Source organism: Triticum urartu, chromosome 3A (assembly GCF_056163025.1).
Source record: "Triticum urartu cultivar PI428250 chromosome 3A, HENAU_Tu73, whole genome shotgun sequence".
Classification (NCBI taxonomy): Eukaryota; Viridiplantae; Streptophyta; class Magnoliopsida; order Poales; family Poaceae; genus Triticum; species Triticum urartu.
In genome coordinates, this window is record NC_141875.1 from 5,315,239 (window position 1) to 5,339,647 (window position 24,409).

The window sequence follows — 24,409 nt, forward strand, 5'->3', positions numbered from 1 at the left end:
ATCTTCATAGTCCTGGAGTCCGGCTGAAGGTATAGTCCGGCCATCCGGACACCCCCTAATCCAGGACTCCCTCAGTCATGGGAATGGGTTTGTATGAGATGCGATATGTTGCAATTATTATTTTACATGGCATGTATTTTATGGTAGCATGATGGCAAGAGCCATTTAATTGTCATTTCTTCAACCTGCATGTCAAATTTCATGTAATGCATTCATTTTAGTAACTATAGAGATAGTTATAGTTGTACTAATTGCAAAGACGTTGAAGATGATTATCATGCATTGGTGGACCTTGATGTTATGTTGTAGACGAAGAAGAGGTGTTCTCGGTCAAAGGTGTTGGAGCAAGAGGACACGACAATACCATATCACATAAATATAATGAATTGTATGTGATGTTAATCATTTTTATGCACCCTCTTTGATGCATGGTAGTATCATGTCGCGTCATTTTCTTATTATTTTTTCCAGTGGGTTCAAAGAAGTTTTAGCAACGTATCTATACTATTCTCCTCATATTTTTTTTCCACATGATTTTTGAAGAAGACTTTAAAGATTACACAAAGGATTTTTTAAGATAAGTGGTGAATATACAAGAAGCTTTCTATGATGGATTATTTAAAAAATAAGCATTGTACAAGAGGAGTGTTAGAAATAGATTAGGGTTAATATAACCGGTAATTGCTTGCTTGCCCGTGAGTTGTTTGTGTTCAGTGCCAACGGACACGTCCCTGCGTGGATGCAACACATCTGCCTCTCTATGTAACCAACGCCTCTCCAATATGTATACAAAGCCAATCATCAATGAAATCATTAACCATTTAACCATTACTCCTACTTTTCATTCTTCACAAAATCGATGGGAGGTGAAAGAAATCGCGGAGAATTAAATGGATATTTAAAAGATACGGAGACATTCTTGTAGTCTCACTAATTCTCAGTCAAATTAATTGCTGCGTATGGTCTCGAGCGCCCTGTGGAGGTTGGCCACGACATCAGACATGGCCAGCCGGTTGTGCCCGCGCGGGCACAGGCAGCGGCTCGCCGTGTATGCCACGAGATCCAGCGCCTCCATCTGACGCGGCGTCGGCTGCAGCGCCGAGTGGCCCTCCAGCACCTCCCGCAGCTTTCCCTCCTGTACGCTCGGGAGCACGGAGTCGACGAGGAGGCCGAGCGTGACGCCGTAGATGTCCGGTGGCCTCCCCGTCAGCGCCTCCAGCACCACCACCCCGAAGCTGTACACATCGCTCGCCGCGCTCACGCGGTGCGTGCCGCTGTACTCCGGTTCTATGTAACCCGGCGTGCCGACGACCTCCTCGACGAGCTGGCCGCCGTGCTCCTCCACACCCGCCGCTTGAAACACCGCTGAGCCGAAGCCGGACAGGCGCGGCTCCAGTTGGCGCCGTCCAGGAGGATGTTGGACGAGCTGACGTTGCGATGGATGACCAGCGGATCGGCGCCGCGGTGCAGGTAGTGGATGGCCCGGGCCACGCCCAGCAGCACCTCCACGCGCGTCTCCCAGGACGTCGTCACCGGCGACGAGCTAGGCCCACAGCCGAAATGCTGAAGGTGGTCTCTAAGCGTGCCTTTGCCCATATGCTCGTACACCAGCATGCGGTAATCCTGCTCCGCGCACCAGCCGACGAGGCGGACGATGTGGTCGTGCCGGAGACCGGAAAGGATGTTGCTCTCCGCCATGAACGCGTCCTCCACGCCCTGACGCCTGTGCTGTTCCAGCACCTTCACGGCCACCTCCGTGCCGTGGTGGAAGTGGAACTGGAACTGGAGACGGCCCTTGTATACCCTCCCCGAGCTGCCTCTGCCGAGCTCGACGGAAAAGCTGGTCGCGGCTGCAATCTCCGCCCACGTGAGCGCCCTGGGGTTATCGCTGGAGATCGAGCTTACCTGCGACTGCTGCGACACCACCATCAGCGTCTGCAGGGGGGCAGAGCTGGAGCCTGGCCACGGCGCCATGGCTATTGTGGCAGTCGGTACGCCGATGTGACTGGGTTGAAGGACTTGGTTGGAGTGTCGCCGAGCCATGTAGCTGTTTAGGCTGAGGTTGAGGATGACGATGTCGGACATAATCCTGTTGTTGACTTGATTGAAGCAATCGGCGTGGCGGCGGGATCCGAAGAAGTGGCTGGCGGCGCCCCGGTTCTGGCAGGCGATGACCATGCGGTGCGCCTCCTCAAGCGTGTTGTTCAGCACCTTGAGCGGCGGCGCCATCTCCTGGTCCCGCGGCAGGTTAGACAGCACCCCGTCGACCGTGGACACGCGGCAGGCGAGGTGCTCACACTCCAGCCTGTTCTGGCGTACCGTGTCCACCGCCCGGATGATCATGGCGACGAGCCCGATGGCCTGCCCGATGAGCTGTGTCACCGCCGCCGCATCCCCCACCCCCGCCAACGCCATGATACTCAACTCACTGTACTCTGTAGTGTACTACGTGCGGTACCAAGTGCACGTTTCCCAAGGAGTAGACTGGAGGTAGCCTTTTTATCAGCGCGCGCGAGGGCGAAGCAACGCGGAAGGCCGTGGCCAGTGGGCACTAGCCTCCGCGCCATGCCTTCGTCCGTCGCTCCCTCTCTGCACCATGTCGGCGATGACCGGAGGAATTGTCAAAGTCAAGCTCGTGTGACAAGCCGTGCATCAACCCGCCCACATGCACGAGTTGCAAGCCCTTCTCTCTGCATAAAACCACAACCATAGAGCGGTTTCAAACTTTTGGTCCACGGTTTGAATGTTTCTTCTTCTTCTTTCTCTCCCAGCAAACCGTTATATTTTTTCTTTAAGACGGTATAGACATAAGCGCTCATATACACGCGCATACATTCATCTCTATGAGCTGGCATATCGTCTTGAAATAGGCACCTCGTCGACGGGAACGTCTCCTCCCACTGAATGCGCATCGCTGGAAATCCTAAAATAAATTCAGGAATAAATACGAGCACCAGGATTTGAACCCTGGTGGGCTGGGATACCACACTCCCTCAACAAATCGTTATATTAGGTCATTATAAGCAAAGAACTTCTGATCCAGTTTTAAATATTTTTATTATGTTTAAGATTAATCAAGATTACCATCATGACAAACTTATTGGCATGACAAGTCGCATACAACATACAAGGAACATGTAGCATATAGGCATATGGATCAGTGGCACATAGAGAGAGAGAGAGAGAGAGAGAGAGAGAGAGAGAGCATAAGCGGATCTCCAACTCTAGCCCGTAAATTTCCTCCCGCATTCATCCACGTACAGGGGGAACAGTCCGCAGACATGGATGTGGGAGCCGGCAATCCAACGCTACCCGTATACAATTGATTCCAGATATGAACGGACCGGACAAAATTCATGAAAACCGGCTGTATTTCATATAAACCGGACAAAATTCATGAAAATTGGCTGGATTTGATATAAACCAAACAAAATTGTGCATGAAAAATATCAAAATTCTGATACAGCACACATTATTTTAGTTTGATAATAAGCCATGAAAAATATCAACCAATACTTAATATGACCAGGTAGTTTAGAAAATCTTAGTTTCAAGTCTAAACCCTGGACAACATGAAAAGAAGTAACGAATGTGCAATTGTGCATGCATTGACCCGATGGAATTCAAGCTTTGCCAGTCTGTTTACATGGAAAACTACCACAAAAAAAGAATTACAAAAAATAGAAAAGTTCAACGGTGGCCAAGCCGTTGAAACCGCTGAGTGGTTGTGGTTTATGCAGAGGGAGTGAGAGGAATGTGCAATTGTGCATGCATTGGTACGATGAGCTTGACTTGGCCGACTACTTGGGTTGGGTCATGAGTCATCCGGCAACCAGTTCAGCGTACTCAAGGGAGTGAGGAACCAAGTCGCCTCGCGAGAGCTACAGCTCCCGGCTTTCCCAGAATTTCAACAAACGCCTCGAGTTCACACGCCGGGCTTGAGTAAGATTCTAGTACGAGCGAAGGATCCTCTGAACGTTTCTCCCCTGAAAATTACACCCGTCACCTTCACGAATGCCTTGATTTCCACGACTACCGATGACGCTGTGTAGACGTAGACTCGGGTGGTGATCGTGGGGCATGCGGTTGGGACCTCCTATGAGATCTCCTAATCGGCGCTTTAAGCGCATTTAAGTGAGCTGCTGACAGAAAGACCACGTGATTTCTCATATAACTGCTTCGTTCGTTAATTGTTTCTGTGTTCCTTCTTTCGCTGACTGTTTCGACGTTTCCGGAGAACCGTCGATCAGTCGTTGTTTCGTTCAGTCTCTCCTTACCTTCTGTTTCATTCGTTATGTTTTCTTTTATTTCTCTAATTCCTTCAAATACGTTCCTGGTTCTCTGTTCCCTTCAGTAGTGTGTTTGGTGTTTCCTTGTTTTTAGTTTTCTTATAAAGCAGTTTTAACAAGCGCCCTAGGGCCGCGTTGGGGTACCTAGGACAGGACATGCCATAATTTCACAAGAGCCCAAGGAGTCAAACAACCACATCATCATCAGTAGATAAAATCAAAGCTAAATATTTAGAGAAAAGGCCATAAGAGGCTGCTTTATAAGGAAGCAAAGATTTAGGCTGGCTAAACCATTACCCTTAAATATCACATAGCCAAAACAGACCAACCACTAGCCTGAAGATCAACCAAGCACCAACTACAACCAGCATACACATTGCCCGTTAGATCGACAAGGGAAACACTCCAGCACACGCTGCACAACACACCAAGAGAGAGAAACCAAGAATCATCTAACTATTATATTAGAATCGTGGAGAAGAACTCACATGACTAAACTTGAGGGCTAAATCCACTAACTGTTATACCAGAATCATCTCGAGAAGCTCAAGTGTTTGCATCGAAGACCATCAACACAACCCAGAATACAAGAAATTGCCATGGAATTAAATGTACCAGCACACATAGAAGAAGAGAAAGAAAAGGATTTGGACCAACCGAGTGGCTTACCTACGCAAGAAGTGGTCACTGGAGTTGACAGAGGAGGCCTGCGGGAGTAACAGAGGCAAATGTGCGCAGTATTATCGAGCGTTTGACAGTAGGATCACTTTAATTATGAAGAGTATTATTTTATAATAATTGTGGGACCTCCTATCTGCCGTATTCTGCGATAGAATGTCGGGGCTTCCCACAGGGCAGTCCTCCGACTGGCCCGGCCCACGCGCCAGCTACGAGCAGTGTACACATCAGAACAATGAGAAGTGAAAGTTAAGTTTTAAACTCACGATCCTGCTATTGTAGCCACATGTTCTTTTTAGTGGTTTGTAGCCACAGGTAGCTAGCCACTGCGGCTGATTAATGTTCCGGATGAATAGGCAGCACGAATACTTTAGAACTTGCTACCTTGGCACGTCAAACTTTTTTCTCATTTCTTCAGTATTTTATAAAAAACTTCAGAGGGTTTTTCACAAACACACATGAGTTTTGAAAAAATGTGGATAGTTCTCGAATTTTAACCAAATTTCAAACCAAAACAAGTTTTGAAATTCTGAGCAAAATTTACAAAATTGGATCATTTATTAAAATTCCGACCAATTTTGATATACACGAACCAGTTTTTAAAAATTATGAACAATTTTTTAGTTTCCAAATAAAACTGAAAAACATATTTTATTTCAAAATTATGAACAAATCTTGCAAGATGGGAACATTTTTTAAAGATTCCGAATAATTTTTGAAAATAATAAAAAGGTTTTGAAAACACAATATGAACAAATTTTCAAATAAGGAACATTTTTTTCATTTGCGATCACATCTTGAGAAATGGAACTCTTTTAAAATTTCAAACAATTTTTGGAAAAATATGAACAATTTTTAAATTTGTTACAAAAAATCAAAAAGGGAACATGTTTGAAATTTGTGAACAAATATTTAGAACAAGCACATTTTATAATTTTTGAACAAATGTTGAAGAAAGAGATATTTTTATGGAAAATGTTAACATGCTCACTCTTACCCCCTCTTTTTACATGTGAGATAAGAAGATAAGAGTTAATCAGACCACTAATTAATGAGATCAACGGCCCAGATCTATTATATACTCTTACCTCTGATGTGGAAAGAGGGGGTAAGAGGGAGGATGCTAAAACTGCTCTTTTTTATAAATTGCAAAAAAATGAGAAACCCAGACAATATTCAAAAACCACAAACAATTTCTGAAACTCCAAACATTATTTTTCAAGTTAGTGAACATTTTTTAAAATTGTGAACATAATTTGAAAAACAGGAACAAATTTCTGAATTCAAAACAATGTTTCAAAATTCCAAACATTTCCTGTAGAAAGTAAAATGAACTTGAAAACTGAAAAGAAAAGAAAAAACAAAAAGACCTATAATCAGTACCAAAAAAACGTCCCAAAACTGGTGCAAACTACTCCCTCCGTAAACTAATATAAGAGTGTTTAGATCTCTACTTTAGTGATCTATAAACGCTTTTATATTATTTTACAGAGGGAGTAACTGGTTAAATGGGTGGATCCAATTGCTTCGCTAGTGCCCATGCCTGTTCGATGGGGCGACAATTTGCCGCAACACGTGGCAAATAGGGATTTCTAGTAGTGGTGGCTAGTGAGCACGTGGATTCAGTGATCGTACCACTTACTCTACGTACTATTGAGGCCCTACACACTATATATAGCTCGTTGTAGCCAGCGTGAACGTTTCAAGGGCGTGGCATCCGAAATGTTCAATCGGCGTATCTGCAAACCGTGAAAATGGACAAAATTAACCCTTATCTGAAACTTCAACACAAAATGGCCCCAATCTAGAAACATTTCACGAAATGGCCCCATTTGCATGACGCCCGGACCGGGGCGCCATGCTACATGTCGCTACCATGGCACCCTATCCCGGGGCGTCATGCTCTCTACCATGGCACCTTAGCTGCGGGCGTCATGCAAAAAAGAGCCATTTCGTGAAATTTTTTAGATTGGGGTCATTTTATGTTTCACCGTATCTGCTACGAAGATATGCCAATCTGTTGCACGTTGCAATCTTTCAAGCCTAAACGATACGTGTATTAGGGCATGTACATTAGTTTAGATGGCTACTGTCTATACCAACCATCTACATCATCTACAGACATGAGTAAAAACGCTCTTTACAATGTATCGTCTTTTTGCTGTCTATAGCCCTCTAAAATTACGACGTTAGAGTGAAATTTATTCCAATGATCCACCTCCATCAGCCACTGCTCCAGAAGCGGTGATGCATCCCGGGAAGAAAGTGTGTATTGGGGAATCGCAGCTCTCAAAGCCGGACAGCCGCCGTCGCTGAAGATCGAGGAGCATGTACATACACGTACGTTAATCTAATTAGTTCCTCCCTGGACCTGTGCATAGACGTTTAGCTAGCTGATCCTTGATCGATTATTTTGGTCGCTGCAGCTCATTCGTTCGTGACGTCTATCGATCCCAGCAGTCCGGCGGCTCCCAACCGTGCAGGTCTAGTTGGGGTACGTAGCGACGGAGAAAAGCAAAACATGTTCCGTGGATTGGATTTGTCGAGGACGGGATTTGACGGTTCAGCTGGGGAAAAGGGAAACTATAGACGCCCAGCCGTACAATGGCAAAGTGCCTGTCGATAACTAGCGAAATTTCAGGGCTATCGACCGTCTCCCGAATTGCAGACGCCCTTTTTCTCTCTCCTCATTTTCTTCCCTCCACCTAGACAAATATCCTACATGGCATGTGTTACAGACGGTTGACTGGACACCGTTGTACATGCCCATAGGGCATGGCCAATGCATAGCCTTAGGGTGATGCCTCACATGTCATGTAGGATCGGATAACAGAAAATGTAGGTTTGGATGGAGAAGCGGGATCCTCTTCAGGAGGTGGGTGCTTAGAGAAAAAAAGTGTGGTCCGGTGCATAAAGTTGGAAAAATTGAAGTGGAGAAGAGGGTTGCATGTGTAGTGAGAGTCGCTTTCTATTCTTTGACGAGGCTCACTAGTAGTAGCTTGCATTGGAAGAAAAAAAACAACACATATGTCTTAAATTACTTTTTGTTATGAGGCATCTGGATCCATATGTCACCATTGTACATGTCCTTAAATGTCACAGAATTACTGAAACAATCAGAGTGGCGCATCAGAAGCGTGGTAGACCCATAAGCACAGTTCTCAGGATCTAAACCTGGCTCTACTAATTTTTTAATTTGCCTTTTTTTATTTCTGTTGGCCCATTGTATTTTTGCGTAAAGTAGGCTTCCATTTTCTGTTGGTTCCATTTCTGTTTTCCATGGTTGTCAGGCCCATTTTCTTGGATCTCCTACTGACCCTATCAATTTCTAACAGGGCTTCGGATTTTTTGCTACGCCCATCAGTTTTCAGTTTTTGTCTAATTTTCTCTCCCTCTATGTGATATACTCCTTAGACTATAGCAGCGTACTTACAACAATCTGAGGCAAAGCTAGCATTCAGTTCAAGGGGTTACCAGTTATGTATCAAACAGTGATGATGTGAGGCATATTACGGAGATGGAACCTCTCCAGTGTGTGTGAACTAGCCATGAGGTCAATTTAAAACATTTCAGCTCCCAACGGCAAATGCTTGAAAACAAAAGGTCCACGAAATCAAAAGAGAAAAACGACCTCCGCTGTTCATTTGGTAGAAGCTGATTGTGTCCATTATAGGTTTCGGCCTCGGTTTCAGTGTCCAACTCGAAAGAGTTGAAAGAGCTGAACTACAAGCTCGACCAGCAGAGAAGGACATGTACCTGCTCAAGAAGCAGATGGAGAAATCCCAAGGTAAATATCGAAAGGTTTCAGCATCCTGGAATTGTATTTTAACTATGACATGGCAGTTGTGAGCTATAATTCATATGTCAATGTGCGTGCAGCTTCCTCCTCGGAGCTCGAAAAGCTCCGGTCCGAGCTGCAAATAGCTCGGTGTTAGAATATCTGTACGTATATACGGTGTGTATAAACCGTATATACAATAGGGATAGAGTTTGGCGTGCGTGTTGTAATCCTGGTTCGTTAGGTTGTTGTGATCGATCCTTATCCCTGTATAGATTACTTGGGGATCAATCCACGACCTAACTACCAAATCTTGTAACCCTCATCTATGGCTATATAAACACGCAACGCGTCCCTGCTAGGCATACGCTTAACAACAATTTTACATGGTATTCAGAGCCTACCTCCTCTAAAGCACATCCTCGCAAGCATGTCTTCCTCGAGCTCTGCCGCCGCCACCACAACCACGCTCATCCCGATCGCTGACAGGCTTCACCGCTCCAACTTCCTTGTATGGCGTGCGCAAGCTCTGGCGGCCATTCGTGGCGCGCAGCTCATCTCCTACCTCGACCCAGATCGGCAGGAGCCAGAACCCAAGCTTACCGATAAGGACGGCAAGCCCACCGATGTGCCGAACCCAGCATATGAGACTGCCAAGGCCCAGGACTCCCAGGTTTTGAGCTTTCTCTTTAGTTCCGTCTCACCTCCTGTGATGGTTCAGGTCGCGCACTGTACCTCGGCAGCAGCAGCATGGACTGCAATTAGGGAGATGTTCATCTCCCAAACTCAAGCACAAGTCGTGAACACAAGGCTTGCCTTGTCCATGACCAAGAAGGGCAACTCCACAGTTGCAGAATATATCGGGCGCATGAAGGCGCTCGGTGATGAGATGGCCTCAGCCGGGAAACCTCTCGGCGACGACGACATGGTCTCCTACATCCTCGCGGGGCTTGACTACGACTACATGTCGTTTGTCTCCTCGATCTGTGCCAGAACCGATCCCATCAAGGTCAGCGAGCTCTACTCCCAGCTTATCAGCTTCGAAAACAGACTTGCCATGTTCGAGGGCGGCAACTCGTCCTCCCACTCCTCTGCCAATGCTGCTACTCGCGGCCGTGGCGGTGGCCGCAACGGAGGAGGCCGCAATGGAGGCGGCCGGGGCAACGGCGGTGGTGGCCGCGGCCAAGGCCGTGGTGGCCGTGGCAATGGAGGAGGCTACAACGACCTCCCAGAAGTCTTCTGCCAGATCTGCTCCAAGCCCAACCACACTGCCATGGAGTGCTATCGTCGTTTCGACATCGCCTTCACCAAGGACAAATCTGCAAGCGCCGTCACCAACTCCTCTTCATATGGCGTCGACACCAACTGGTACGTCGACACTGGAGCTACAGAACACATCACCGGCGAACTGGACAAGCTGACGATGAGGGAGAAGTACACCGGCCATGACCAAGTGAACATGCCAAACGGTGCAGGTATGAAAATCAGCCATATTGGTCAAGCCTATATTCGTACTCTTACTCGCAATCTTCATCTCAAAAACGTCTTGCATGTACCACACGCCACCAAAAACTTGATATCTGCTCACCGCTTATCTCGTGACAATCAAACTTTCCTTGAAACTCATCCGTATTTCTTTTTTATTAAGGACAAGGAAACGAAGAAAACTCTTCTTCACGGCAGATGTAGGGGTGGCCTCTATCCCCTCTCATCATCATCAGCTCCTTTGAGTGCGGGCAGGCAAGCTTTTGGCGTCACCAAGATTTCTCCATCAAGGTGGCACAATCGATTAGGTCATCCAGCGTCAACAATCGTTCAGCATGTCCTTAGGAAGAATAAAATTCCGTTTTCAAGTAGTGAGCTGAATAAAGAGGGAGTGCGTGATGCTTGCCAAATGGGCAAGAGCCATCAACTCCCCTATCCAAATTCCAATAGTGTTTCGAATGCTCCTTTAGAGCTAGTTTTTTCTGATGTATGGGGGCCTGCCCGTGATTCCATTAATAAAAAAACTATTATGTGAGCTTTATTGACGATTTCAGCAAGTTTACCTGGATTTATATTCTTAAGCATAAGTCCGAAGTCTTTAAAGTATTTCATGAATATCAAGCACTTGTTGAAAGACTGTTTGATCGTAAAATTATCACCATGCAAACCGACTGGGGTGGTGAATATGAATGATTAAATTCCTTTTTTCGTCAAATAGGCATCACACACCATGTTTCATGCCCTCACGCCCATCAACAAAATGGGTCTGCCGAAAGAAAGCATCGTCACATTGTTGACATTGGCCTTTCACTTTTGGCTCATGCTTCAATGCCCTTGAAATTCTGGGATGAAGCGTTCATAGCTGCCACATACCTCATCAATCGAACTCCTAGCAAAGTCATCAACCTTGAAACTCCTCTAGAAAGATTGTTTCATGAACAACCAAACTACCATGCTCTCCGTACTTTTGGTTGTGCCTGTTGGCCAAATCTTCGACCCTATAATGCTAGGAAACTTGAATTTCGATCCAAACAGTGTGTATTTCTTGGATATAGTAATCTTCATAAAGGGTTTAAGTGCCTTGACGTTGCTGCTGGACGAGTTTATATCTCTCGGGACGTTGTTTTTGATGAAACAGTGTTCCCTTTTGCCTCCTTAAATCCAAATGCCGGAGCCCTCCTCAGATCTGAAGTTCTCCTTCTTTCTGAAAATACTACTTCTGATCATGGGGGCGAGTGTATGGCTGATCCATCGGTTGATTTTCATGCATTAAATCCTGCTATAAATTTTGGTGGAAATCCTGTTGTTGGCCATGATTTTATGCAGCAAGAGACATGCACAGAACACGAAAATGATTCAGGAGCTAGCGGCGGAGATCCCGATGACGATCTGTCCTCTGCCGCGCCAGATAACGAGGTCAGCGGCACCGCTCCTGGAGGCGACAGCGCGTCGCCCAATCGCGCACCCGCATCAGGGCCCACAGACGGCGGCGGGCCAGCGCACTCAGCCACAGGAGGGCCCAGCGGTGGTACGGCGGCCTCCCCAAGCCACCAGATGGCGCGGCCCTCTCCACACACCAGCGGGCCAACGGAGGAGAACCAGGTGGCCCAACGGGCGCCACGGGCTGAAACCGAGGCGCAGAGAATCTGCGTTGGATCAGGCGCGCTCGTCTCAGCCACAGCTGCCCCCGACAGCATCCGTCTTGGATCCAGCGAGCCTGGTGCGTCTGCTGCGGGATCCGGTATGGCTGCAGCGTCCTCTCCGGGATTTTCTGTGCAGCGCGCAAATACAGCAGTTTCTACTGTACCACGGCGCACAAGATCTCAACACGGTATTGCAAAACCAAAAATACGTACAGATGGTACGGTCAGGTATGACAAGGGTAAGTTTGCTGGACTTGCAGTTTCTGGCGAACCGAACAACCTGCATGATGCTCTTGAAAGTAAAAATTGGAAAAATGCTATGGATGAAGAATATAATGCTCTTGTTAGAAATAAAACTTGGCATTTAGTTCCTCCTGCTAGAGGTAGAAATATCATTGACTGCAAATGGGTTTATAGAATTAAAAGAAAAGCTAGTGGAGAAATAGACAGATACAAGGCTAGACTAGTTGCTAAAGGATTTAAACAAAGATATGGCATAGATTATGAGGACACCTTTAGTCCAGTTGTGAAGGAAGCTACTGTCAGACTTGTTCTATCTATTGCAGTGTCAAACAATTGGAGTCTTCGTCAATTGGATGTGCAGAATGCGTTTCTTCATGGCGTTCTGAAGGAGGAAGTATACATGAGGCAACCTCCTGGATATGAAGTCAAAGGAAAGCATAATTATGTGTGTAAACTTGATAAGGCTTTGTATGGTTTGAAATAGGCACCTAGAGCATGGTACTCCAGGTTGAGTGATAAACTACAAAGACTTGGTTTCAAACCTTCAAAAGCTGACACTTCACTTTTCTTCTATAAAAAGGGAAGAATCACTATTTTCATGCTAGTCTATGTTGATGACATTATTGTGGCTAGCTCTTCACAGGAAGCAACTTTGGCATTGCTTGAAGATCTCAAGAAGGATTTTGCCTTGAAGGATCTTGGTGACCTGCACTACTTCTTGGGAATAGAAGTGAAGAAGGTTGATAATGGCATACTCTTGACTCAAGAAAATATGTAGCAGAAGTGCTAAAGCGAGCAGGTATGATGAATTGTAAGGTTGCAAACATGCCTCTCTCAACTTCGGAAACACTCTCAAAGGAAAATGGTGAACCATTGGGAACCGAAGATTCTACGAATTATAGAAGTGTAGTAGGTGCATTGCAATATTTGACACTGACAAGACCTGACATATCTTTTCCTGTGAATAAAGTATGCCAGTTCCTGCACTCTCCTACACTCCAACACTGGACTGCAGTTAAAAGGATTCTTAGATATCTCAAAGGTACTATGAGTACTGGACTGAAATTTACAAAGTCAACCTCAACACTGGTAAGTGCCTTTTCTGATGCGGATTGGGCAGGCTGTCCAGATGACAGGAGATCAACTGGTGGGTTTGCTGTTTTCTTTGGACCCAATCTAATTTCTTGGAGTGCACGCAAGCAAGCTACTGTCTCAAGATCTAGCACAGAAGCTGAATATAAAGCCTTGGCCAATGCCACAGCTGAATTGATATGGGTTCAAGCAGTACTAAATGAACTTGGCATGAATTCCTCTCCAGTTGCTCGATTATGGTGTGACAATATTGGAGCCACATATCTTTCAGCAAATCCTGTGTTCCATGCAAGAACAAAACACATTGAGGTTGACTATCACTTCGTGCGTGAAAGAGTAGCCAAGAGATTACTTGATATTCGTTTCATTCCAACTAATGATCAAGTTGCCGATGGTTTTACCAAAGCCTTATCATGGCGCAAGTTGGAAGACTTCAAAGGCAATCTCAACTTAGTAAAGTTATGATTGAGGGGGAGTGTTAGAATATCTGTACGTATAGTGTGTATAAACCGTATATACAATAGGGATAGAGTTTGGCGTGCGTGTTGTAATCCTGGTTCGTTAGGTTGTTGTGATCGATCCTTATCCCTGTTGTTGACACACGAACACGTCACGTGTACCCTCGACGCCGGGGGTGATGCACCGCAGCTCACGTCGAAGGAGACCCGACCGACAGCGCGATACGCAAGACAGTCGACGGGCGCTTTTGCAGACCCGAAAACCCCACACCCCCGGGAGGGACCTCGTCAGGGAGTGTGGTGGCTATGGGCTGCCCTAGGTCGATTCGCTCGCCCCTAGAGCCTCGGGATTCGTAGCTCTCAAACACGAAGAACAGCGAAGAACGAGATTGGGGTCTGGACTTCCCGTACAAGAAAAGGACTAAAAATTCCGTCCAAAACATCAAAAACCCTAACCTAACTCGGACAGGAATCTTTGGCAATTTCCGGATCAATCTCGGTCTCACCGATTAGTTTTTTTCGGTCCCACCGAGTGAACATTGCAAACTTTCTGTAACTTCCTGTAATTTTTCGGATCAACTCGGTCTCACCGAGTCAATCAACTCGGTTGGTCCGAAATGACTCTGCAGCTTCTGTTTCTGACCTTATTTTGTCTCCACAGGTTGTATACGAACTCGGATTGAGATGATTTATATATGAAAATCGATCATCTCGACGAGGCGAAGACAATTACTTTAGAGCACTCCTTCATCTGAGGTCATATTGAGGGCGTAATCGGCCGAAAAGCATTCAGAACATTAAATTTTGTCACTCGGAGTACAACTTCGGCCACTGAGATGAGGTCGAATGGCGATAGCCTAAACATCAAAGTTGTTCCACTCGACGATATGAAACTTTCTCATGCTGAAAATCCTTTCACTCTGTATCTTGCCAAAATCAGGTGTCAACACATGCCCCCCTGTTTTTCGGCAAAGCTTGCACGCCGAAAAATAATATGCATGGTGTTCGTTCTAAGGATGATGCCAACACTTCATCGGCCATTTATTTTTCTCAGGGCGATAATTATTTATCGGCCATGTTTGTGCTAAGGGCGATAATCGTATATCGGCCGTTGCCTACTTAGGCTTCCTGCCACACACTCGGGTGGTACTTCTTCAAATATTTGCCATTGAGAGCTCGAGGTAACAATGCCCCCTGTATTGATTCCACCAAATATGAATTTCCGGGAACAACTCTTGTAATCCTAAAAAGACCTTCCCAATTTGGAGACCACTTCCCGAATTTTCTATCTCTTGAACCAATCGGTAGAATCACTTTCCAGACGAGGTCACCAACTTGAAAATTCTTCAACTTGACTTTCTTATTGTAAGCCCTTGCCACCCTCAACTTATCTCTCTCTATGGCATTCAAAGCAGCCAAACGTTTATCAGCAACCTCATCAATATTGTCCATCATCAAGTTATAGAAGTCTATTGCCGATAAATCATTTTGTTTGACTATTCTCAAAGCATTCAAATTTACTTCCACTGGTAAAACAGCCTCCTGACCATATACTAGCTCATATGGAGTCACTTTCGTAGCACCATGCCTTGAGATTCTATGTGCCCATAATGCCTCAGACAACAAGTCATGCCATCTCCTTGGATTATCCTCAATCTTCTTCTTGATGAGCTTGATTAAAATTTTATTGCTAGACTCAGCTTGTCCATTAGCTTGGGCATAATATGGGGAGGAATTGAGCAACTTTATATTATAAGATTCGGCAAACTCTCTGACTTGGTGTGACATAAAAGATGAACCTTGATCTGTAGTTAACGTTTGAGGAATACCGAATCTATGAATAATGTGCTCGGTTACGAATTTAATTACCTCCGTATGCGTCATGTTCTTGAGAGGTACTGCTTCAGACCACTTAGTGAAATAATCAATTGCCACCAATATGAACCGATGCCCCTTTGAAGAAGACGGATGGATTTGCCCAATAAAGTCTAAACCCCATCCTCTGAAAGGCCACAGCTTGATAATAGGATGCAACATAGCAGCGGGAGCCAATTGAGTATCACCAAATTTTTGACAAGCTTCGCACCCTTTATAATATCTGAAGCAATCATTAATCATGGTCAGCCAATAAAACCCAGCACGGCGTAATAACCATTTCATCTTGGGAGCCGACTGGTGAGTACCACAAATGCCTTCATGTACCTCTCCCATAGCAACTCTTGCTTGGTCCTCATCCAAGCACTTTAAAAGAACATCATCAACTGTTCGGCGATAAAGATCATCATCCCTCATAGTATATTTAAAAGCCATACGCCGAACAGCCCTGTCCACCCTTTCACTCGGATTACGCAAGTAAGCAACAATGGGCTTCCTCCAGTCGGAATTGTCACCTGCACTAGATTTTTTGTTAATGACCGAATCAGTGGGTTCTGGTTCGGCCTCTTCTATACTGGTAAGACAAGACATCGGATTTTGAGAAATATGAAACATGCCATGATCAACATGGTATCCAGATGCTTGTTGTGCCAACTCATTTGCTTTCCAGTTGTCATGTCTAGATATATGTGCAATGCTAAAACAATCCAAAGTAGAGATTATATCTAGACATTTATCAAGATAAACATTAAGTGATTCGTCCAAACACTGAAAGACTTTGGATATTTGCTGTACCACTAGTAACGAATCACCATAAGCCTCAATATGTGTAACACCTATAGCAAGTAACATCTCTAGGCCGAATAACAATGCTTCATATTCGGCTTGATTGTTTGTGCAAAAATATTCTAAGCGGCATGAGGCTTCAAAAACAGTACCATGAGGAGATATATAAACAACACCAACACCTTGGCCATTGCTACAAACTGACCCATCAAAGTATAATATCCATGGTACTAATGAAATAAGGTTCATATCAACATCATGCTTGTCATTAATCCGATGTTCAACAATGAAATTAGCAACAATTTGGCCTTTCATGGACTTTAGAGATTCATAAGCCAAATCATATTCAATCAAAGCATAAGCCCACTTGCCAATTCTACCACTAAGAATTGGCCTATGCAACATGCATTTAATGACATCGGTTTGACAAGCTACTACACAAGCACTCGGCACTAAATAATGTCTCAGTTTTGTGCAAGCATAATATAAGCATAGACATAATTTCTCAATAAATGTATACCTTGTCTCTGCGTCCAATAAGCAGCGGCTCAAATAAGTGATGGCATGCTCTTTTCCTTCGGTCTCTTGAGTTAGAACAGCACCAATAACTTCTTCTGCTGCAATGTAAAGTCTGAAGGGTTCCCTATGCTTGGGTGCTCTCATCACCGGAGGAGTGCACAAATAATTCTTGATCATATCAAATGCTTCTTGCTGTTTTGCCCCCCAAGTGAAATCAGCATCATCCTTTAACCGAAGGATAGGAGTAAATGCATCAACTTTCCCTGACAGATTAGCTATGAACCTTCTCAAATAGTTGACCTTGCCAAGGAACTTTTGCATATCTCTCTTGCATGTTGGAGCCTCCACTTTCTGTATAGCCTCTATCTTTTTGGGATCAATCTCTATGCCATCTTTATGAATAATGAAACCCAAAAACTTGCCAGCTGACACGCCAAAAGCACACTTCAAAGGATTCATCTTCAGTCCATACTTTTTCATTCTTTCAAAAGCTAAACGCAAATCGGCCAAGTGAGATTCAAAAGCATCCGATTTGACAACAATATCATCAATATAAACTTCAAGTATGATACCGAGTAAATCATGGAAAATAAAATTCATAGCCCTTTGATATGTGGCTCCAGCATTTTTTAATCCGAATGTCATCACTGTCCACTCGAATAAACCAACGAAACCAGGGCATCGAAAAGCAGTCTTGTACATGTCCTCTGCGGCCATAAAAATTTGATTGTATCCGGCATTACCATCTAGAAAGCTAATAACCTTATGCCCAGAAGCATCATTAATAAGCATATCGGCTATTGGCATAGGATACTCATCTTTGGGTGTAGCCCTATTCAAATCTCTGAAATCAATGCACACCCTCAACTTGTCGGATCCTTTCTTCTCCACTGGGACAATGTTAGAAATCCACTCGGCATACCTGCAAGGTCGAATGAAATTAGCTTCAAGCAGTCGACCGATCTCTTCCTTGATCCGGTCATATGTTTTCGGATTAAATTTTCTGGCCGACTGTTTATAAGGTCTAAAACCGGCCTTTATAGGCAACCGATGCTCCACTAGCTCTCGGCTTAACCCTTGCATCTCACGATATTCCCATGCAAAGCAACAAACATATTCTTTCAATAGCTCGATTAACTTAGCTTTACAATCGGCTTTCAAATTTTTGCTTATAAATGTCGGCCGAGTGACTGAACCATCTCCAATATCTACCTCTTCTAATGGATCGGCTGACGTAAAACCTTGTCCAAGTTTATCCATGTCATCCAACTCCTCTATAGACTCATACATATCGTTCTCGCTGGACCGATATTTCACAAGACGTTTTTGTAACCACTCAGAGCTAGAATCCATTTAAACATATCATACCTTGGAGCCGATTGCATTCAGTCGGCTTTAAAGAGACGGGCACAAAACCATTCTTGGTTGTGCTGAGAAAATCAAACTCTGATAAGTCACGTCCCGTCAAGCAAGTAGCATTGGGATGTTGCCAATCCACCGACGCATCGGCCAAAGCAACACAGGCCGAGTTATCCGCATGAATGACTTCCACTTCATCATCAACCCACTGAATCAAAAACTGGTGCATAGTGGATGGCACGCACTGGTTTGCATGAACCCAATCACGGCCTAGTATGACGTTGTAGTTACCTTGCACCTCAGCGACAAAGAATGCAGTAGCCAAAGTTTTGCTTCCGACTGTAAGCTCCACATACATCACACCTTTGGCTTCAGTTTTCTCTTTGCCTTCAAACCCGTTAAGCACCATATTGGTCTTGATCAATTCTTCATCAGGCAAACCCAATTTCTTGAAGACCAAATAGGACATAAGATTTACCACAGCACCACCATCAACAAGCATCCGAGTGAGCGGCGACCCATTGATATGACCTCTGAGATATAATGGTTTTAGATGCGTTACTGGTTCTTTTGGCTTCTCGAATATCGCGTTTTTAGGGCCAAAATCCAGCTGATCCACCTCCCCTTCCTCATCTACAGCACGAAACTCAGCAGGCAAGTGATACACCATATTGATATCCATACCTTCATGAACCGGTGTAGACTCATAGTCCAACATATCAGCCTCCTCCTCAAGTGCATCCACCGATTCAGAAATTTGTCCGAGTGAAGAGGAAGCAATAGGTAACGTAGACGATGCAATGATTGCGTCGTCCTTTTTTGGTAGTGTAGGTGCTGCTGTGATAAGAGTAGAGGCCACTGTATCTCGTATTTGTTTGGGCCTCCACACTTGTTTTGTAGGTACCATAGGCCGAGTGCCATTGAACAACTTATCCCTTTGCTTCTCAGCCTCTTGTTCTGGCATCTCTTGGCTCCTTAACCTCTGTAGTTTCCTCTTCTGTGTCTTTGTTAGCCCTGGAGGACACCACTTTGGCTGAGTGTATTTAGGATCTCTCGTTTTTACTCGGCTGGCGCTTGCTTCATGGTCATTAGCCGAGTGCTTTGGCGCAATAGAAAGTATCGGCTCAGCCGGTTTGCTATGCACAATTGGCTGCTGTATGGCAAATGTTTTGGTGCCCAAGATAAGTGAGTCGGCATCCGTTTTCTCCTTACTTTTTCCCGGCTCAACTGCTGCAACACTTGGTGACTTAACACGCCATTCTTTTTGACTTTCCAGATGCATGAAATTTCCACCTGGGCGCAGCTTTTTACTCTGATGGAATCCACTCGGATGGATGTCACTCGGATGGAATTCACTCGGATGGAATCCAGTCGGATGGAATCTACTTGGCCACATTTTTTCACTCGGATAGCTTCCACCTGGGTGCATCCTTACACTCGGATAATTTCCACTCGGTCGCATATTTTGACCAGCCGATTGATAGTCACCGATGTTGAGTCGGCCATTATATGAGTAATCAAGTCGATCCCACACAGATTGCCTCTGCTCTTCTGAAAACTGCGCCTTTGGTCCACTCGGTTTTGTATACCGACTAAACATATCAGCTGATGGTGACCTTGGTCATTTCAGATGAGTCGGTCGATTGAAACTAGAACCGGCCGACTGGTTAGCATACTTGGACAGCAACATATCAAAAGTTGGCTTGATCCGCTTGCGCTGCACTTTAGCTTCATTCTTCTTCCACTTGCCAACTTCTGGACTCTTGGGCTTGACAAATTTAACACGAGTATTTTCTTGCACTTGCGGTTGCCCCCCGAGTGTAGGATTCTTGATGGTGATTTTGATCACTTCCTTGCCATCGGGTTGTTTATCAAGCACAACCTGTCTCCCCAAGACCTTGTTGTCCTCCTTGTCTTTCCTGGGCTCACCGACAATGACATTAGCTTTATTAGCAGATTCGGCTACCTCCGGCCGAATGAGTAGCTTCTTCCCCTCCAAATCCATGGTATTCATTGGAAAAGGCGGTTTATCAACTTGCATTTCAGAAAAGTTCAATCGTCCGTCATTAATGGCCGATTGTATCTGTCGTCGAAAAACATTGCAATCGTTAGTAGCATGAGAAAAAGAATTATGATACTTGCAATAAGCGCGCCGTTTCAGCTCTTCAAACGGCGGCAAAGTATGAGTTATTCTAATAATTTTAGCTTGCAGCAAAGCATCAAATATTTTATCACACTTGGCAATGTTAAAAGTAAACTTCATCTCTTCATCACGATTCTTATGAATCGGTTTCAGATCATTGCAAGTAAATGGTTTGGCCTTAGATGGCCAAACAAATTCAGTAGAAAAAACATCACCCTCATCGTCCGAGTGATCACTATCATATTCGATCATATTCATCTTTGGACGATCGGCTTTGTATCTATGCACTTCTTTCAGGTCTTTGCTTCGGCTTTCCTGAGCCAAAGCCCTTTGTAAGACTTGGTTGATATTTAAGAACTCATAGCCTTCTAGCTTTTCTCTGATGGGAGTTCTCAAACCACTCAGCACTAGGTCTGCCAAGTCTCTCTCGGTTATCACCAAACTAAAACACCGGTTTTTTGTTTCTCTAAATCTCTTGACGTAATCGGAGACCGATTCATCATGCTTCTGCTTAACCGATGTTAGATGTGACAACTTGAGTTCATTGTCGCCGCTATAAAAGTGATCATGAAACTTCTGCTCTAGCTGCGACCAAACCCGAATGGAACCATGGGGTAAAGAAGAAAACCATGAAAATGCGGTACCAGTTAATGATAAAGGAAATAAACGCACTTTCAATTCGTTCAATGAGCCTGCCTCACCCAATTGTGCTAAATATTGACTAACATGCTCCCATGTGGTTTTTTTGCCTTCTCCACTAAATTTAACAAAATCTGGAATTTTATATCCTGGAGGGCACTGGATGGCATCAAAGTACTCGGGGTACGGCTTTTGGTAAATCCGATTCCGAGGTAACTCAACTCCAAAATTCTCTCGAAGCATCTTAGCCATCTCCTCTCTAAGATTAGCTAGACCATCATCCATAGTGGACGATGACACTTGTGGCAGTGGCATAGGAGGAGTAGGGTTACTAGCTGTAGGTAAGAATTTTGGCATGTATGTCGACCCAAAATTTGGTAGTGGTCGAGTGGTTGTAGGTGTAGGTAGGGTTTGGTTCAGCACTGCCACCGAACCTGGCATGCTCATAATAGGGTTGATGGGTGCAGTCACAATCTGATTTGTATGGGTAGGATAATAAGTCATCGGCACAGGAGGCGCCGATGCAATAGGTAAAGCCAGATTAGGGTTTTGCACACTAGCAGCTACACCATCATTACCACTAGATGATTGAGATGTATTCTTCTGAGCATTAGTATTTTCTATGAAAGTTTGATAGACTAGATTGTTACCATCAGCAATACGACTTTCAATCTCATCCCACTGCTCAGGAGAAAAAGTAGTACTCACAGAGGGTTTAACCTGCTCGGCTTGAAGAGGAGGGAACTTGATTTCTTCAATCGGAGTGATGTTGCCTTGGCGATCTTTCTTGAATTTTGCAAGGAACTCCTGCAGGTCCTTCTCCTCACGTGCCTTCTTGTACTCCTCATAGACTTGGCGATGATCGGCCGATATCTCATCAAGACTGGGCTTAATGATGTTATCGGCGTCTACCTCACGTCTACCTCAGATGGCTTGGGAAGATCGGACATGGTGGATGATGATGATTGATCTTCGGTCCCCAGCGGAGTCGCCAAAAAGTGTGTTGACACACGAACACGTCACATGTACCCTCGACGCCGGGGGTGATGCACTGCAGCTCACGTCGAAGGAGACCCGACCGACAGCGCAATACGCAAGACAGTCGACGAGCGCTTTTGCAGACCCGAAAACCCCACACCCCCGGGAGGGACCCCGTCAGGGAGTGCGGCGGCTATGGGCTGCCCTAGGTCGATTCGCTCGCCCCTAGAGCCTCGGGATTCGCAGCTCTCAAACATGAAGAACAGCGAAGAACGAGATAGAAAAACGGTGGAGAGATAAAACGTAGATGAAAAAGTAGTATATTGATTTTTTCGATTGTGTATTGTTTCAATTGGCCGTCACCCCCAACATATATAAGAGGCGGCTGGACTTCCCGTACAAGAAAAGGACTAAAATTTCCGTCCAAAACATCAAAAACCCTAACCTAACTCGGACAGGAATCTTTGGCAATTTCCGGATCAATCTCGGTCTCACCGATTAGTTTTTTTCGGTCCCACCGAGTGAACGTTGCAAACTTTCTGTAACTTTCTGTAATTTTTCGGATCAACTCGGTCTCACCGAGTCAATCAACTCGGTTGGTCCGAAATGACTCTGCAGCTTCTGTTTCTGACCTTGTTTTGTCTCCACAGGTTGTATACGAACTCGGATTGAGATGATTTATATATGAAAATCGATCGTCTCGACGAGGCGAAGACAATTCCTTTAGAGCACTCCTTCATCTGAGGTCATATTGAGGGCGTAATCGGCCGAAAAGCACTCAGAACATTAAATTTTGTCACTCGGAGTACAACTTCGGCCACTGAGATGAGGTCGAATGGCGATAGCCTAAACATCAAAGTTGTTCCACTCGATGATATGAAACTTTCTCATGCTGAAAATCCTTTCACTCTGGCCAAAATCAGGTGTCAACACCTGTATAGATTACTTGGGGATCAATCCACGACCTAACTACCAAATCTTGTAACCCTCATCTATGGCTATATAAACACGCAACGCGTCCCTGCTAGGCATACGCTTAACAACAATTTTACACTCGGCAGGAAGGCGAGCAGCAGAAGGCTGCAGCGGAGCGGGCCAGCGAGGCGCTGGCCAAAGAAAAGGAGGCCGGCGAGAAGCATGCGGCCCGGGTGGCGGAGATCAAGGAAGACCTCAAGGGGCTTTACGCTCAGCCTGATACCCTTCAGAAAGAGAAGAACAAGCTGGCCTCCGAGCTCGCAACGGCGAGCACGGCCTGTAAGGAGGCCACGACCCAGGCCCGGGCGGATCTCGATGTGCTTTAAAAGGTGAAGCAGATCACCGCTAGTAAGCCATACCTGCTTCGCTGCGTTTCTGGTGACAGCCGATTTGCTCATGCCTCTTACGCAAGTCTGACGTTCTTCAGGGGCCTTTGGAGACCTACCGCGGAGTGTCTCGGGTGCCGGCTCCTACTTCGCTGCTCATCCAGATGCGTCTGAGGAGACGGCCTTCTCGGCCCAATTCCAAGCGCCTGAGCACCTGCCGCTATTGAATAACCAGATGAAGCAGCTGGCGGAGCTATACCGTGCGGCCCGGCCAGCGATGCAAGACCTCTGCATCAACCCCTGGCCTGCCGAGCCGATGCTAACCAGCTTCTTCGGCCTGGTGAGCATACTTCGAGAGGCCAGCTCCCATTTTCTAGTTGACATGCATGATACTAGCTACTATTATATTTTACCCGGCCTAAGTGTCTCAACTTTGTACTGAAGTTAAGACACTTATTGTGGGACGGAGCAAGTAATATGTACTATAAGATAAGAAAGAGGTAAGATATAAGACAAGATTTGATTACATGATACATTGTGTCCACTATATTTTTCCAGGCCTCATTTTTATAGTAGATCCTTATTTATGTCACCTATAACCTCATACATGCTGTAAAAACTTCCATAGCAAGGCATGGAGGCATGGACTATCTTCTTGCTGAGCGTCACATGCAACTTTCTTGCGTAAGAAAATAAGATAATGCCCAAAACGGCAAAACATATTACATGTAGCGTCAATGCTAGATAACATTTGACGGCGAGCTTATTTCTTCAGTTCCTCAGCGCCACAGCAGGCAGCGTCGTCTTTTCACGTTTGGTTTGCTGATCCGCGGCCGCGGCTCGGTCTTGCGCGGTTGCCACCACCGGCGTTGGCGGCTGAGGAGCGGCGGGGCCGCACCATGGGCACCCCGCGTGGACCGGCCGGCCGCCCTGCGGCGACGGAGGCCCATAACGGTAGTACACACCACCTGCATCGGCCGAAAACCAAACGTACGTATAGTTAGTTTACATGTAGAACTCACGATCGAGTGCAATTATACCGCTGGTGTTATTGTTACTTCGGATGCCCGCCGAGCATGGCATGGGGCAGCAGATGAGCAAGGCAGCAAGGACGACGACTAGGAGCGCCGGAGAAGAAGACCA

At 45.5% G+C, this 24,409-nt stretch overlaps 3 pseudogenes; 2 read left to right on the forward strand and 1 right to left on the reverse strand.

Moving 5' to 3' along the window:
• Nucleotides 1-813: 813 nt before the first annotated feature.
• LOC125547491 (putative serine/threonine-protein kinase PBL21) lies at nt 814-2,484 on the reverse strand (annotated as a pseudogene).
• Nucleotides 2,485-9,175: 6,691 nt separating this feature from the next.
• Nucleotides 9,176-23,266, forward strand: LOC147977593 (uncharacterized; annotated as a pseudogene).
• LOC125549673 (small nucleolar RNA Z247) lies at nt 9,653-9,791 on the forward strand (annotated as a pseudogene).
• Nucleotides 23,267-24,409: the final 1,143 nt, after the last annotated feature.